This window comes from Podarcis raffonei, chromosome 12 (genome assembly GCF_027172205.1).
Source record: "Podarcis raffonei isolate rPodRaf1 chromosome 12, rPodRaf1.pri, whole genome shotgun sequence".
NCBI classification, from domain to species: domain Eukaryota; kingdom Metazoa; phylum Chordata; class Lepidosauria; order Squamata; family Lacertidae; genus Podarcis; species Podarcis raffonei.
Genome location: NC_070613.1, coordinates 945,944 through 961,200, shown reverse-complemented (window position 1 = coordinate 961,200; position 15,257 = coordinate 945,944). Strand labels below are relative to the sequence as shown.

The following is a 15,257-nucleotide window of genomic DNA, read 5'->3' as shown; positions in this document are numbered from 1 at the left end:
GCAAATTCATCAGGTAATAGCCAGTCAAGGGTGACCAGACCGGCTTTATAAAAGCGAGACAAACTGCAGATAATATTAGATTAGTGGTGGATTTGGTAGATCAAAATAAAGATAAAGACCAGTTTGTAATTATATCACTAGATGCTGAAAAGGCTTTTGACAAAATCCGTAAACAGTACATGGAAGTAGTTTTACTTAAATTTGAATTTCCTTTGGATCTCTTAAAAGGGATTAACGTAATCTATGAAGCACCTACGTCAAGAGTCAAAGAGAATGGTAATCTCTCTGCCACCTTTCCTCAGGCCTGAGGAACCAAACAAGGATGTCCTATCTCGCCATCGCTTTTTAATATCTGCTTAGAACGCTTGGCTTCCACCATGAGACAACACTGAGATTCACAGAGTAGTTCACAATACATTTGAATATAAACTAGTTTTATGGTTTATATAAACTAGTTTTATTGTTTATATAAACTAGTTTTATTGTTTATTTCAAATGATAGATGCTTTAGAATAGATCAGGTTATTCTATTCTATTATTCTGTTAATTGGTCCAATCGGAATTGATGCCAGTAGGCCAAAATCTGATTGCACATTCCTTCAAGGAATATCAATTCCAGATTTGTTCCAAATCTCTACAATATCAAGGCAGCTTAATACCAAGAGATAAAAAAAAGTCACACTTAATATAAATAAAATAATAAAAGAGATTTCTTCATATGTTGATATACAGAAGTCATTGAACCTTACACTTTGGAGAAGGTGGAATGCTCTCAAAATGAATATAATTCCCAGATTAATTTATATTTTGAGAGGACTTGCAGTTTCTATATCTCATGTTTTCAAATGATAAAACTCCCTGTTTAGGAAATGTCTTTATATTTATCTACTTTATACTTATCTACTTTATACATATCTACTGTCATGTATTAAATACTGGAAACTCATTGTTGGTCTTAATTTTCCGACGTGGGTGACCTTAGAATATGCACATACAGCCCCTTGGGTGGGCTGGAGAATACAGTCATACCTCGGGTTAAATGTGCTTCAGGTTGATCGCTTTTGGGTTTCGCCATTCGCGCATGTGCAGACGGTCAAAATGACGTCACGTGCATGCGCGGGAGTGGCGAATCGCGACCTTCACATCCGCAGACGCAGGTTGCGTTCGCTTCTGGATGCGAACGGGGTCCGGAATGGAGTCAGTTAGAAAGATATGGAACATGTTGTCTAATAAAAATAAAGTTGATCTATACTCGCATGCCAAACTTGCCCTGCGGGGAAACCCTATATTAAAGATTGCTAAAAAGATGGTACTATGGAAAAATTTAACGGAAACAGTTGTATTGACTCTGGACCAAGTGATAGAAACTAGAAAGCCAGGGAATACTTTTTACACCTACCTACTAACAATAAAGGGACGTGGGTGGCGCTGTGGGTTAAACCACAGAGCCACGTTTCCGTGCAGTGCTCTGGTTTCCCAGAAGCAGCTTAGTCTTGCTGGCCACATGACCCAGATGCTGTACGCTGGCTCCCTTGGCCAATAAAGCAAGATGAGTGCCGCAACCCCAGTATCGGCCACGACTGGACCTAATGGTCAGGGGTCGCTTTACCTTTACCTTTTTAATACAAAATGTAGTAGGCTAAAGATGTTAATAATATCATATTTATGGGTTAGGATATACATATAACCCCCCCTTTTTTAGAAAACTACAACATACAAGTTGTCTCAGGGGTGGCCTGGAATTACCAATGGATGTGGCTCACTATTCGCTAACCTTAGGCTCCGCCCCTTGAATGCTCCACCTCGACACTTAAAGCCTGTGCCTCCTCTAGGACAGTCGTCCCCAAAATGGGCGACGCCCCCCCAAAGGGTTTTGTTCCTGGGGGGCACTAAGAGGCAAAGGGGTGGCAGTGTACACAACTCCCAGACTTTGAAAAGCTGATACCACTTGATCAGGTTCATTGGTTTTGTCATGAGTTAATTAAACTACGTATATTTAATTGGATTTTGAATAAATGCAACCGTTTTATTGTTTTTATCTTTCTTTGTGGGTTGTGCAAATGGCTATTCTGAATAATGCTTTTATCTGGTAGGAGGCACTGGGGTGTTGGGGGGGCAGCGGCCCTAAAATGTTTGGGAACCGCTATCTAGGACCTGAGGGACATGGGTGGCACTGTGGGTTAAACCACTGAGCCTAGGACTTGCTGATCAGAAGGTCAGTTGTTCGAATCCCCACAATGGGGTGAGCTCCTGTTGTTCAGTCCTAGCTCCTGCCAACCTAGCAGGTCGAAAGCATGCCAGTGCAAGTATATAAATAGGTACTGCTCCGGCGGGAAGGTAAACGGCGTTTCCGTGCGCTGCTCTGGTTTGCCGGAAGCGGCTTAGTCATGCTGGCCACGTGACCTGGAGGCTGTATGCCGGCTCCCTCGCCCATAAAGCGAGATGAGCACCACAACCCCGTAGTCGGCCACAACTGGACCTAACAGTCAGGGGTCCCTTTACCTTTACCTAGGACCTGGGACTTCAGACCCTGAGGACATCTCCCCAGGGTCTCAACCCTCTGAGGCATCTGTAGACCAGTGGATTACAGTGGCAGAGGTGTCTTCCTGGGCGTCCAGGATCAGGCCCCCAGAAGACTGGAAGGAAGGAAGGAAGGGGGTGGGAGAGGCACGCTGCTTTGAAGGGGTGGGACCCCCCCGACCCCCCCTACATCCACCCCCCTTCAACCCCCCCATCCTTCAACGCGCCACGCCCGCAGCCTTGCGGGGAAGGGCGATCCGTGAACATGGCTGAGCTGCACGTGGGATCTGGTTCCTTCTTGTCTGGTTTTGGCTACAGCCAATCAGGAGGCAAGGATGGGGATGAAAGGAGATGCAGCCCGGGGGGGGGGGCACGCTTCCCCTGCAAGCTTTTTCTGGCCAAGGGAGAGACCAGCTCAGATCCCCCAAAATACAGCATCTCCGGCTCTGGAGGAAGAAAACGCAGAGAGGGGGGGATGAGCTTGGGGCGCTCGGCTCGCCAAGGGTTAAAAGGAACTGAGCCGAATTCCTACAGAGGAGAAGACAGAAAGGGGGGGGGGAACGGTCTTCCAGAACAAAGGCCCCTCCCCCCAAGTCACTTCCTGCAAGGGGGGGTGGGCGATGGATGTTTTCTCTGTCTTCTGCAAGCGCTGCCTGGGTGGCTCGTGCTGCAATCTGGTGAGTCTCCTCTCTTTCCTCCCTTTGGGCTGCAGGCGAGGATGCAGGGGGCCGCCGTGTTCAGATCATGCATGCCCCCCAAGATCAGCGAGTGGAGGGTCCTGCACCCCCTCCTTGCTCTCTGCAAAGCCAGGGGCGGGTTATTTTGCAGGAGGGCTGCAACCCTGTTCTTCCTTTACAGCAAACTGGCGGCTAACGGATTGAGGTTGAATCCTGACAAGACAGAAGTACTGTTTTTGGGGGACAGGAGGTGGGCAGGTGTGGAGGATTCCCTGGTCCTGAATGGGGTAACTGTGCCCCTGAAGGACCAGGTGTGCAGCCTGGGAGTCATTTTGGACTCACAGCTGTCCATGGAGGCACAGGTCAAATCTGTGTCCAGGGCAGCTGTCTACCAGCTCCATCTGGTACGTAGGCTGAGACCATATCTGCCTGCAGACTAGCTCTCCAGAGTGGTGCATGCTCTGGTTATCTCCCGCTTGGACTACTGCAATGGGCTCTACGAGGGGCTGCCTTTGAAGGTGACCCAAAAACTACAACTAATCCAGAATACGGCAGCTAGACTGGTGACTGGGAGCGGCCGCCGAGACCACATAACACTGGTCCTGAAAGATCTACATTAGCCCCCAATACGTTTCTGAGCACAATTCAAAGTGTTGGTGCTGACCTTTAAAGCCCTAAACGGCCTCGGTCCAGTATATCTGAAGGAGGGTCTCCACCCCCATCGTTCTGCCCGGATACTGAGGTCCAGCGCCGAGGGCCTTCTGGCAGTTCCCTCATTGCGAGAAGCAAAGCTACAGGGAACCAGGCAGAGGGCCTTCTCGGTAGTGGCGCCCACCCTGTGGAACACCCTCTCACCAGATGTCAAAGAGAAGAACAACTACCAGACTTTTAGAAGACATCTGAAGGCAGCCCTGTTTAGGGAAGCTATTAATGTTTGATGTATTACAGTATTTTAATTTTTTTTGGAAGCCGCCCAGAGTGGCTGGGGAAACCCAGCCAGATAGGCGGGGAACAAATAGATGATGATGATGATGATGATGATGATGATTATTATTATTGTTATTATTATTATTATAGCAAACGCTGCTCACCGCTTTGTGGGGAAACCATCGCTTTCATCCGCCCAGACTTGCGTTTGCTGCAATAGCCGAGGAGTCTCCTGGGTGTCCAGAGCCCAGTCTAGTCCTGATGAGTCTCAGTCAGTCAGGCTGGAGGATGCGGACTAAGTGCTGGGATCAGTCTGAGCCCCTCTTGGAGGATGAGAAAGAGCAGGGAGGAGGGGCTGGCTGGGCCGGGGGGGGGTCAGTGGGGGCTCCCTTCCTGCTTGGAGGAGGCGGGGTGAATCCAGAATGTGTCCTTTTATTGAAAATGCATCTCTGGGTTATTTGTGGGGCATAGGAATTCGTTCATTCCCCCCCCAATATAGTCCTGCCCCCCACAAGGTCTGAGGGACGGTGGACCGGCCCCCTGCTGAAAAAGGTTGTTGACCCCTGTTTAGGCTTTATCTCCCCCCCCATTTGTAGCGGATTCACCCTTCCCACTGGCCCCCATTAAATATAGCAGACCCACCTCATTACACCCCCCAGCCTCTCCCCCCCCCCAGTGCTCCTTCTCCCCACCTCATCTGGTTCCACAGCCGCGACTTCTCCTCCGCCACCAAGAAAAGATGGATGAGGCGTTCTTGCCAGAATCCCTCCGCCATCTGTGAGACAGAAAGGTGAGTGAGAAGTCAGAGGTGGAGCTGTGCATGGCGAACGAGAGAGGGGCCACAGAAAAAGCCTCACTTGCCGAGGGCATTTGGACATTGGCAGCCATTCCATATTTTAGTTATGTGGAAATTGATGCACCCTGCTTTGGGCTCTTGGATCCCACCAATGACCATCAACTAATAAAGGAGTGGATTCACCCCGCTAACTGCCCCCCATTAAATATAGAGGACCCACCTCATGATATGCAAACTACACGAATTTCTGCAATTTCCCACAGGCTCCCTTGTGAGGATCTTGTGTGAGAGGAAACTTAGTGATTTAGAGTCTTAGGAAAGAGCTGAACGAACAAGAACAGTTTTATTTACAAAAAAAGTTTGGAAACAAATTTGGGTCAGGAGGTGTGTTCTCCTTAACTTCCTACTTAAACTAAATATAAGGATGTCACTGTAGTAAATGCTTTTCTTAAACTTCAGTTGCTAAAAGCTCACTTGTTGCACTTCAGTTGGAAGTTGAGGTTTCTACCGTAGGAGGTAAAAGAATTAACTCGATTTCTGTTCATTTACTTAGTTATGAGCAGGGTTACACTTAAATACTTCTACTGCAGCACATCTTCCTTCTCAGCCTAATACTTTGGTTCCTGAGCGAGGGGCATTTTTCGTTCGTCCGCCTCTCTCTTAGCCACCCTGAGGGATTTCCCACAGACCCAGGGGATCCCCTCAGCCCTTGTTCTTGGTTTGGGGGTCCTCCTTTCCTAGCAGACCTCTCCCCTCCTGACTGGAAGGAGACCCTGGTTTAGTCCGTCTTCCCACAGCTTCTCCCTCTCCTGCCTCCTCAGACTCAGCCCTCCAGATTAATTCCTGCCTCCATATTCTCCCCAGACCCTCCACTGGGTCTTCTTCCTATCTAAGCTGTGAGACTCCTTCTTCTGGCTAGAGAGGATCTCCTCTCAGATCAGAGCCAGTTCTCCCTCAGAAAAGAGCATATCCGAATATTAATAATAATAATACCCCTCTCAGATCAGGCCTTCCCAACTCTCCCCCTCAGAAAGGGCTTCTGGGGTTTTCCCTCCAAAAGGGCTGGCAGCCAATCAGAGAGGGAGAGAGAGAGAGAGGCTCCCGCCCTCTGCTGGAACCTCGGAGGCACTGCACCCCACACTCTGCTCTGGCTCTGAGGGAAAATACCTCAGGGGATGAAGCAAAAGGAGAAAACTAGGAAGAAGAAAGGATACAGATGAATTGACCGAGTCTTCTCTTGTCATTTGTATTTCACAATTAGTTTGCAGGAATATCTGCAACATATGGTTCATTATTAGAGGTCAGCGCCTGAGATTGAGGCAAATGCTCAAAACTGCAGATTCCAAACACCCCACACCCCCGTTTCTGGAAGGTCTGTGTGTAACTTGAGGCTTTTTTCCCATGCTTGAGGCTTTATGTTATTATTATTTTTATTATTGTTTGTTGGTATTTTCACTACTATTACCACTGTTCCAGAGCAGATTGCAACCATTTAAAAATATTTTTAAAGGTCAAAACAAATAATAATCAGAGGAATAGGCTGGGTCCTCCGTTGTCAGAGGCCTTGGGAAAGAGGGGGAGGTGCCTGTGTGGGGAGTGAATCCCCCAAGGGGGGTCTGCCCCCAGGATGCCCTCTCTTGGGCCAATCAAGACTCTCAAGGGGGTGAAACTACCAAGAGGGCCCCCTCTGCCAAATTTCACAGCCAAAAGGATCTGTAGGGAAGAAGGTGGTTCTTCACATATTGGGGGGGGGGCCTAAGTGAACCCCTCCTGAAGGCAGCCCTGTTTAGGGCACTTTTTAATGTTTAATGCTGTATTGTGTTTTTAATATTTGGTTGGGAGCCTCCCAGAGGGGCTGGGGAAACCCAGTCAGATGGGTGAGGTGTAAATAATAAATTCCTATTATTATATTATACTCCTGTGAGAAGGGACCACCAATGCAGCTGTTTTAAAACAGGAATTAAATGTGTTCTCAGGGGTTGTAATGGGAGGAATTCAATGAGATGGAGTAGACCCATGGATGCTCCTTGGAGAAAAAGGGAGGAAATAAATGCCCTTCATAAAGAAAGGGAGCCCAGCCAACATCTGGAGCAGATTCTGAACCATCCTCAAGAGCAGTTCCACTTGGAGGGCATTGCGATGATCCTATCTGATCCACAGCAGAGAGTACCCTGGCCATGTCATCTCTGCTCCAAGGGGACAGTGGTGGGCAAGCTGGCCGGAGCTGGAAAGGGGCACTTACAAACAGAATTTATTTACAATCATAGGAGGAATGTGAGCCCTTCTCACTTGTTTATAGTGCTATCCTTTGGCCCTCAGACCTAAGAAAAAGGGATTCCACCCCAGCAGTTTGTCTTGAGAACTTTGCACATTCCAAGTGGCTAGAAAATGAGACAGAAGCAGGAAGGAAATGGTCACTGAACTGTGGGAGGGAGGGAGAGCAGTTATTGAGGATCCCAGGGTGGGTTGGTTGGTTGGTTGGTTGGTTGGCATCCATTTGTCTCAGGAGACAGTGGGAGAGTGTGCCTTTGGGGCTGAGGTCAAACTGTTGGAAGGTTGCAGCAGCTGCAGAGCTCTAGCCTAGTCTCAAAATTACACTTGTACAAATGACTCACTTGTCAATCACAGTTCTGTCTTCTTTCATTGGCTGAAAACACTGAAACGCAGGAACAACTAGACTGATTCATGTGACAGACCTTCCCAATGTTTCCTGCACATTTTGCATAGTAACTTCTAGTAGGGCTGGACGCCGGCTTCTCCTTTTCCTTTTTTGAAAAAGAAAGTTCAGAGTCTGGGATGTGTTGCAGTCCAGCTGGTTCCTAATAAGACTCCGGGAATCTTTTTCTTTTCCTGGCTGTGTATCAATTTCATAACAGAACAATGTATTTGCTTTGTAGGATTTGCAAAGGCCTCTACTTAGGAAAGACAGAACTTGGCAGTAGGACCAAGAACTTTCTTCCGATCTCTTGGGGGATTCCACAGAGCCCAGATGGATGAGCCAGAGTCCGCTGGCCCTGAAGCAGGAAGAGGCCATGCCATCCAAACTGGGAGCAGTGGGGGATTATGGGATAGCTCCATGCAGAAGATCCTGGGTGAGGAGGACACCTTCAGCTCAAAAGTGCAGAGACAAAATGTCAGGCCGTTCTGCTACCAGGAGGCCCAAGGACCTCGAGAGGTTTGCAGCCGACTCTACAACCTTGACCATCGGTGGCTGAAGCCAGAAAGGCACACAAAAGCTGAGATGCTGGATCTTGTGATCTTGGAGCAGTTCCTGGCTGTCCTTCCACCAGAGATGGAGAGCTGGGTGAGAGAATGTGGAGCGGAGACCAGTTCCCAGGCGGTGGCCCTGGCCGAAGGTTTCCTCCTGAGTCAGGCGGAGGAGAGGAAGCAGGCAGAGCAGCAGGTGAGAGAGACTTTCCTCTGGATACTCCCAAGGGGCTCTGAACATGAGAGAGTATCCCAAAATTCTCTCTTAATCCCCCAATCTTTTTTGGAAAGCCTTCAAGGAATGAGATCGGATACCCCTAAAGCTTTTGCCTCTCCCAGTCCTTTTCTAATGTTTCTCTCCATTCTCTGCTTCCAATCCCTTTTGCCCTTTCAGGGAAAGATTATCTTTGCAGAAACGGGCCTGGATTCCTCTGAGGCAGAGATGACTCCATTGGAGACCAAAGAGAGGCCACTGGGTAAGGAGGAAGGAGGGTTTTTTCCCATTTGGTCACACATTCTGTAGATTTTGCCACTAATCTGTGGGGAGGACACTAGGGGCCAAGAGCCCAAAGTGGGGACATGTATTTTTACCTAGCTAAAATACAAATGTCAAAATGCACTCAGTAGGTGAGACTTTTTTAAAGGCCCACCTGTAGTTAGAGATGCACTGCTTCACCTCTAAGAGAAGCATGTGAAAATGGCCTGCCACTTACCTTTCTCTCTCACAGGTGACAGAATGATGCTGGCAAGAGATGCTTATCCATCTTTGCATGAAGACAGAGATGCAGCAGCCACGCAACCAGATCAGGTAGGGAGAATGAAGGATTGTGGCGAAAGAGTCCCTAATGAATCTCTCTCCTCCTTCTCTTGGCTGTAAAGGCCATTGCAGGAGCCTTATGTTCTGAGAATGGTGAACAATCACCTCTCGTTGACTAGCCTCCTGAATGTTGCTAATACAGTGGTACCTCTGGTTACGTACTTAATTTGTTCTGGAGGTCCGTTCTTAACCTGAAACTGTTCTTAACCTGAAGCACCACTTTAGCTAATGGGGCCTCCTGCTGCCGCCGCGCCGCCGGAGCACGATTTCTGTTCTTATCCTGAAGCTATGTTCTTAACCTGAAGCACTATTTCTGGGTTAGCGGAGTCTTTAACCTGAAGTGTATGTAATACGAGGTACCACTGTATTATTTATCAGTAGTTGCAGTTTTATTTATAGATTTAACATTTAATGCTAAAATAGGCTTCTAAATAGTTGACAAATCATAAAAACAGTGGCCAGAATTCACCTTTCCCCTCATTCTCATGGACATGCTATGTGATCTGATGGTGAAAATGGGGTGACCCAGTGCAAAGATCCTGAGGATCCATGTGGATCCATGCTTTGTAACCACGTTTTGGCACCATTGCAGCCCCAGGCAACAGTGGGTGCGTGATTTTTTTTGGTGCAGGCTGTAGCCATGGACATGCTGTGTGATCTGATGGTGAATTTGGGGTGACCCTATGCAAAGATCCCGAGGAGGGAAGGAAAATCAGAAGGGACAAGGAGCACAAGAGGGGTGTGCGGAGAAGCAGCTGGCTAACAATGCAGGAGAGGGGTTTAACGGGAGGGAGGAAAGGAAGGCAAAAGTTCCCCCCTCCCAAGCCAGCCTTCCCCCCCTCTCTCCAACCTGCATGTTTTCCGGCTGCCTGCGAGTCCCTAGAATGCTGGACGCAGCAGCAGCAGCACCGGAGCACGGAGAGGAGGAGGTGGTGGTTGTCAGCTGTGCTCCTAGCCGACAGAACCTGAGCTGGGTGGGCTGGAGCCTGCGCGCAGTGTCACTAGGAAGGAATTAGAAGGAAGGACGCGATCCTTTCCTTTCCCCTCTGCTTGCCAGGAGGGCAGGGGATTTCCCTGCTCTTTGTTGCATTTGAGCAAACACAGCAACTGAAAACAGAAGCGGGTGGGCAGTAATACCCTGAGGCAGAATGCAAGAAAGCAGCAGCCTCGCTTCTGCAGCCTTCCCTCCTCTGCGCGATCTGATTTTTGCCTGATTTTTGCCCCTGCACTCGGGCCAGTCGGCTCCAGGGACCACACATTCGCTCAATAACACGCACATACATTTCCCCTTACTTTGTAGGAGAAAAAATGTGCACGTTATAGAGAGAAAAATACGGTATTTGAAGATCACCATGTGGCATTCCATCCATTCCCCCAAAAGCTTAATACCAGTCATTAAAATACACACAAAAACCAGTTTTGTTAAAACATTAAAATATGCATCCATAATAAAAATGTACAGCAAAACAATTACATTAAAACAAAACAGCAATGAACAGGCAGAAAACAACAGAGCAATGTGTAGTAGATAATCTGTATGTTGTCTAAGAAGGGGACCTTTCCCTTTTTATTTTAGGGTCTGGTGTCCTTTGAAGATGTAGCTGTTCATTTCACAGATGAGGAATGGGAGTTGCTGGATCCTGACCAAAGAGCTCTGTATAAGGAAGTAATGAAGGAGAATCGTGGGATCATGGAGTCTCTTGGTAAGGCTGCCTTTTGGATTACAATATCTCTTTTGGAATTCTTTTTGAAATTCAGTCCCTGAGGCTGTGATCCGTTTCTTTTTTGTTGCAGATGGTGATGAATCAGAAAGGAAGAATGAGGGAGACCAAATCTACACAATGGAGAAGCGGTATCAATATTTGGAGTGTATAGAAAGCTTCAGAAGAATTCATACAGGGAAGAAACCCTATCAGTGCTTGGAATGTGGAAAGAGCTTCAGTCGGAAGGATCATCTCACTCTTCATCAAAGAATTCATACAGGGGAGAAACCATATAAGTGCTTGGAATGTGGAAAGAGCTTCATTCAGAAATCCTATCTCCGTTCCCATAAAGGAACTCACAGCGTGGAGAAACCCTATAAGTGCTTGGAATGTGGAAAGAGCTTCGCTTGGAAGGTCAGTCTAACAGCCCATGAAAGAATTCATACAGGGGAGAAACCATATCAGTGCTTGGAATGTGGAAAGAGCTTCAGTTGGTACTACAACCTCAGTTCTCATCAAAGAACTCATGGAAAGGACAAATCGTATCAGTGCATGGAATGTGGAAAGAGCTTCAGTCGGAAGGATAATCTCAATCTTCATCAAAGAATTCATACAGGGGAGAAACCATACCAGTGCTTGGAATGTGGAAAGAGCTTCATTCGGAAATCCTATCTCCGTTCCCATAAAAGAACTCACAGCGTGGAGAAACCCTATAAGTGCTTGGAATGTGGAAAGAGCTTCGCCTGTAAGGTCAGTCTAACAGCCCATGAAAGAATTCATACAGGGGAGAAACCATATCAGTGCTTGGAATGTGGAAAGAGCTTCATCCGGAAGATAAGTCTCACAGGCCATCAAAGAACTCACAGCAAGGAGAATCCCTATAAGTGCATGAAATGTGGAAAGAGCTTCAGTCAGAAGCATCATTTCACTCTTCATCAAAGAATTCATACTGGAGAGAAACCATATCAGTGTTTGGAATGTGGAAGGAGCTTCACCCGGGAGGACAGTCTGACTTCCCATCAAAGAATTCATACAGGGGAGAAATTGTATCAGTGCTTGGAATGTGGAAAGAGGTTCAGTCAGAGTGCCCATCTCACAACCCATCAAAGAATTCATACAGGGGAGAAACCATATCAGTGTTTGGAATGTGGAAAGAGCTTCATCCAGAAAAGAAGTCTCACAACCCATAAAATAATTCATACAGGGGAGAAACCATATCAGTGTTTGGAATGTGGAAAGAGCTTCATCCAGAAAAGAAGTCTCACATCCCATCAAACAACTCATACAGCGGAAAAGGGATTTCAGTGCTTGGAATGTGGAAAGAGCTTCATTCGGAAGGAAAGTCTGACTTCCCATCAAAGAATTCATACAGGGGGAAAACCGTATAAGTGCTTGCAATGTGGAAAAAGCTTCAGTCAGAAGAGAAGTCTAACTTCACATGAAAGAAGTCACAGCGAGAAGAAAGCATATCAGTGCATGGAATGTGGGAAGAGCTTTAGCCGGAAGGATTGTCTGGCTTCACATCAAAGAACTCATACAGGGGAGAAGCCCTTTGAGTGCTTGGAATGTGGGAAGAGCTTCATTCAAAGAGCAGGTCTCGTGTACCATAAAAGAATCCATACAGGGGAGAAGCTGTTTAAGTGCTTGGAATGTGGGAAGATCTTCACTCATAAAGCAGATCTCATGCGGCATCAAAGAATCCATACAGGGGAGAAGCCCTTTGAGTGCTTGGAATGTGGGAAGAGATTCAGTCAGAGAATTGGTCTCGTGTCACATCAAAAAATCCATACAGGGGAGAAGCCCTTTGAGTGCTTGGAATGTGGGAAGAGCTTCATTCATAAAGCAGATCTCATGCGGCATCAAAGAATCCATACAGGGGAGAAGCCCTTTGAGTGCTTGGAATGTGGGAAGAGATTCAGTCAGAGAATTGGTCTCATGCGGCATCAAAGAATCCATACAGGGGAGAAGCCCTTTGAGTGCTTGGAATGTGGGAAGAGATTCAGTCAGAGAATTGGTCTCGTGTCCCATCAAAGAATCCATACAGGGGAGAAGCCCTTTGAGTGCTTGGAATGTGGAAAGAGCTTCCCCCAGAAGTTAAATCTCAGTTTCCATCAAAGAATTCATTCAGGTGAGAAGCCATTTCGGTGCTTGGAATGTGGAAAGAGCTTTAGTCGGTACTCCCATCTCAGTTCGCATCAGAGAACTCACAGCAAGGAGAAACCATATCAGTGCATGGAATGTGGAAAGAGCTTCGCTTGGAAGGTCAATCTAACAGCCCATCAAAGAATTCATACAGGGGAGAAACCGTATGAGTGCTTTGAATGTAAAAAAAGGTTCAGTCAGAGCGCCCAGCTCTCCGTCCATCAAAGAATTCACACAGGAGACAAATGATACTAGTGCTCAGAATGTGGAAAGAGCTTCATTCGAAGCGCCCATGTCACTTCCCAGCAAATAATTTGTACAGCGGACCAGTCTTCCAGAACTGGAAGACTGGGGAAATATCATCAAAGGAACTGAAGGAGGTGAGGACAGCTGACCCCACCTAGGCCTGAAGTCACCCCCCCCAATAATCACCCCAGGCCTCAAAAAAAATTTCCACAGAGTATATATTTCCCTTCCAGTTCCCTCCCCTTTCTCCTCATCCTCTTTTTTTGGGAGTTGGGGATCCTTAGCCTGTGCAAGGGGGGGAAGGGCCTGTGTCCATCTGGGCAGGGGGAAAGGACCAGTGCCCTCACCCTCGCCTGCTCCCAGATTTGGCAACCCTTGTGCAGCAACGGTGCAATTGGTGCGTAGGTTGGAGGGGGCCAAATTACTCATTCCTCCTTTTCTCCTGGGACTGACAAGACTGGTGGGTTTTTTTTAACTTGTACTTGCTGCCATACTGAGCACAGTTTGGCTTGGGTAGTCACAGTTCTACTTTTCCTAAGCCATGGGGGACGGTCAGGCAACTTTACGTAAGTGTTTGGAGTCTATTTTTCATCAGGTTTTAAATCCTCAATCATCTACTTTCGTGGCGTCTTTCCAATTTGTTCAGGAAACATCGCAGGGGGGTTGTGGGAGTTGTTTTACTGCTTTTTCTCCATGACCCTGGGATACTTGGACACTGGGACACTCAGAATGTGGAAAGAGCTTCGGGGAAAAGACAATAGTGACTTTGAAAAAGAATGGGAACCTTTTACATCATATCTGCAGAAACAACAACAAAAAGAGTCATTGGCAGGATTTAAATAAACATTTGCAATTTTCTTTACAAAAAATAGGACACTTAATATGACAATATAGAAGTAAATATAAACAGCAGAATGTAATATAAGATGTAATAAACCAGTGATGGAAGTTGAGAGAAGTCCGCAGGGAAGGGGAAAATTGAAATCTGAATGTAATGTAATGATTATAGACATTGTTAAAAAATAAAAATCTTTTAAAAAATGATTAAAAAAATAGAATTCATACAGCGGAGAAGCCATATAAGAGCTTCAGTTGCAAGAGAAGTCTCCCTTCACATGAAAGAACTCACAGGGAGGAGACACCATATAAGTGCTTGGAATGTGGGAAGAGCTTTGCCCGGAAGACAAGTCTCACAGCCCATGGAAGAATTCCCACAGGGGACAAAGCCTAACGGTGCTTAGAATGTGGACGGAGCTTCGGTCAGAGAGCCCAACTCACTTCCCATCAAAGGATGCCTATCAGGAGAGGCATAGAAACATAGAATTGTAGAGTTGGAAGGGACTACCAGGGCCATGGCAGTGCTGGAATGTCTGCTGAAGCATGCCTGACAGATAGTCGTTCAACCTCTGGTGATGAACCTGCAAGGAAGGAGAGGTCACCATCAGAATTTTCTTCCTGATGTGTAGCCATTTGGATCCTACCCTCTGGAGCAGCAGAAAACAAGCTTGCGCTATCTTCCATGTGACCCTTGATCATCTTGGTCACCCTCCTTTGTGCATGTTCTAGCTTGTCAATATCCTTAAATTGTGGTGCCCAAAACTGGACACAGAACTCTGGTGGAGTCTAACCAAGTTAGAATACAGCATGACTATTTCTTCCCTCAATCCAGACACTACACTTCGGTTGTTGCAGCCTAAAATAGGATCAGCTTTTTTTGCTGCTGCTGCTGCATTGCACTGCTGAAGAGAAGTGAGAGTGGAAGAATGAAAAGTCTTTGAGTGGTACATGGGTGTTCTATCCAAGGGAAACTGACCACCGCACCAGGCGGAGAACTTCCTTAGTGCTCAGGTCCCCAGCTGTCAGGAAGGGAAGGCAGGATCAGCACCAGGGAGAGGATCGGAGGAGTGTGCTTCAAGGCCACAGCTAGAAAGCCAGCAGCAGAGGGAGAACATGCATCTTGTCTTGTGTGAAAACAACTCAAGTAAAAGCCTCACTATTTTGGAATCTCAACTCTCATGGATAGTAATGGGGTTACCAATTCTCCTACTTGGGCTCAAGCAACTAAGTTTATGGAGGATTTTTTCCAAGAGCTTTGGACACTTTGGGAAGGACTCTAGCAAATTCATCAGGTAATAGCCAGTCAAGGGTGACCAGACCGGCTTTATAAAAGCGAGACAAACTGCAGATAATATTAGATTAGTGGTGGATTTGGTAGATCAAAA

At 47.0% G+C, this 15,257-nt stretch overlaps 1 protein-coding gene and 1 pseudogene across 1 annotated transcript in view; both read left to right on the top strand.

Moving 5' to 3' along the window:
* LOC128423988 (zinc finger protein 420-like) overlaps positions 1-13,229 on the top strand; it is a 39,792-nt pseudogene extending 26,563 nt beyond the window's left edge.
* LOC128424010 (zinc finger protein 883-like) overlaps positions 1-15,257 on the top strand; it is a 39,535-nt gene that overhangs the window by 12,712 nt on the left and 11,566 nt on the right. The gene's annotated exons all lie outside the window — the stretch shown is intronic.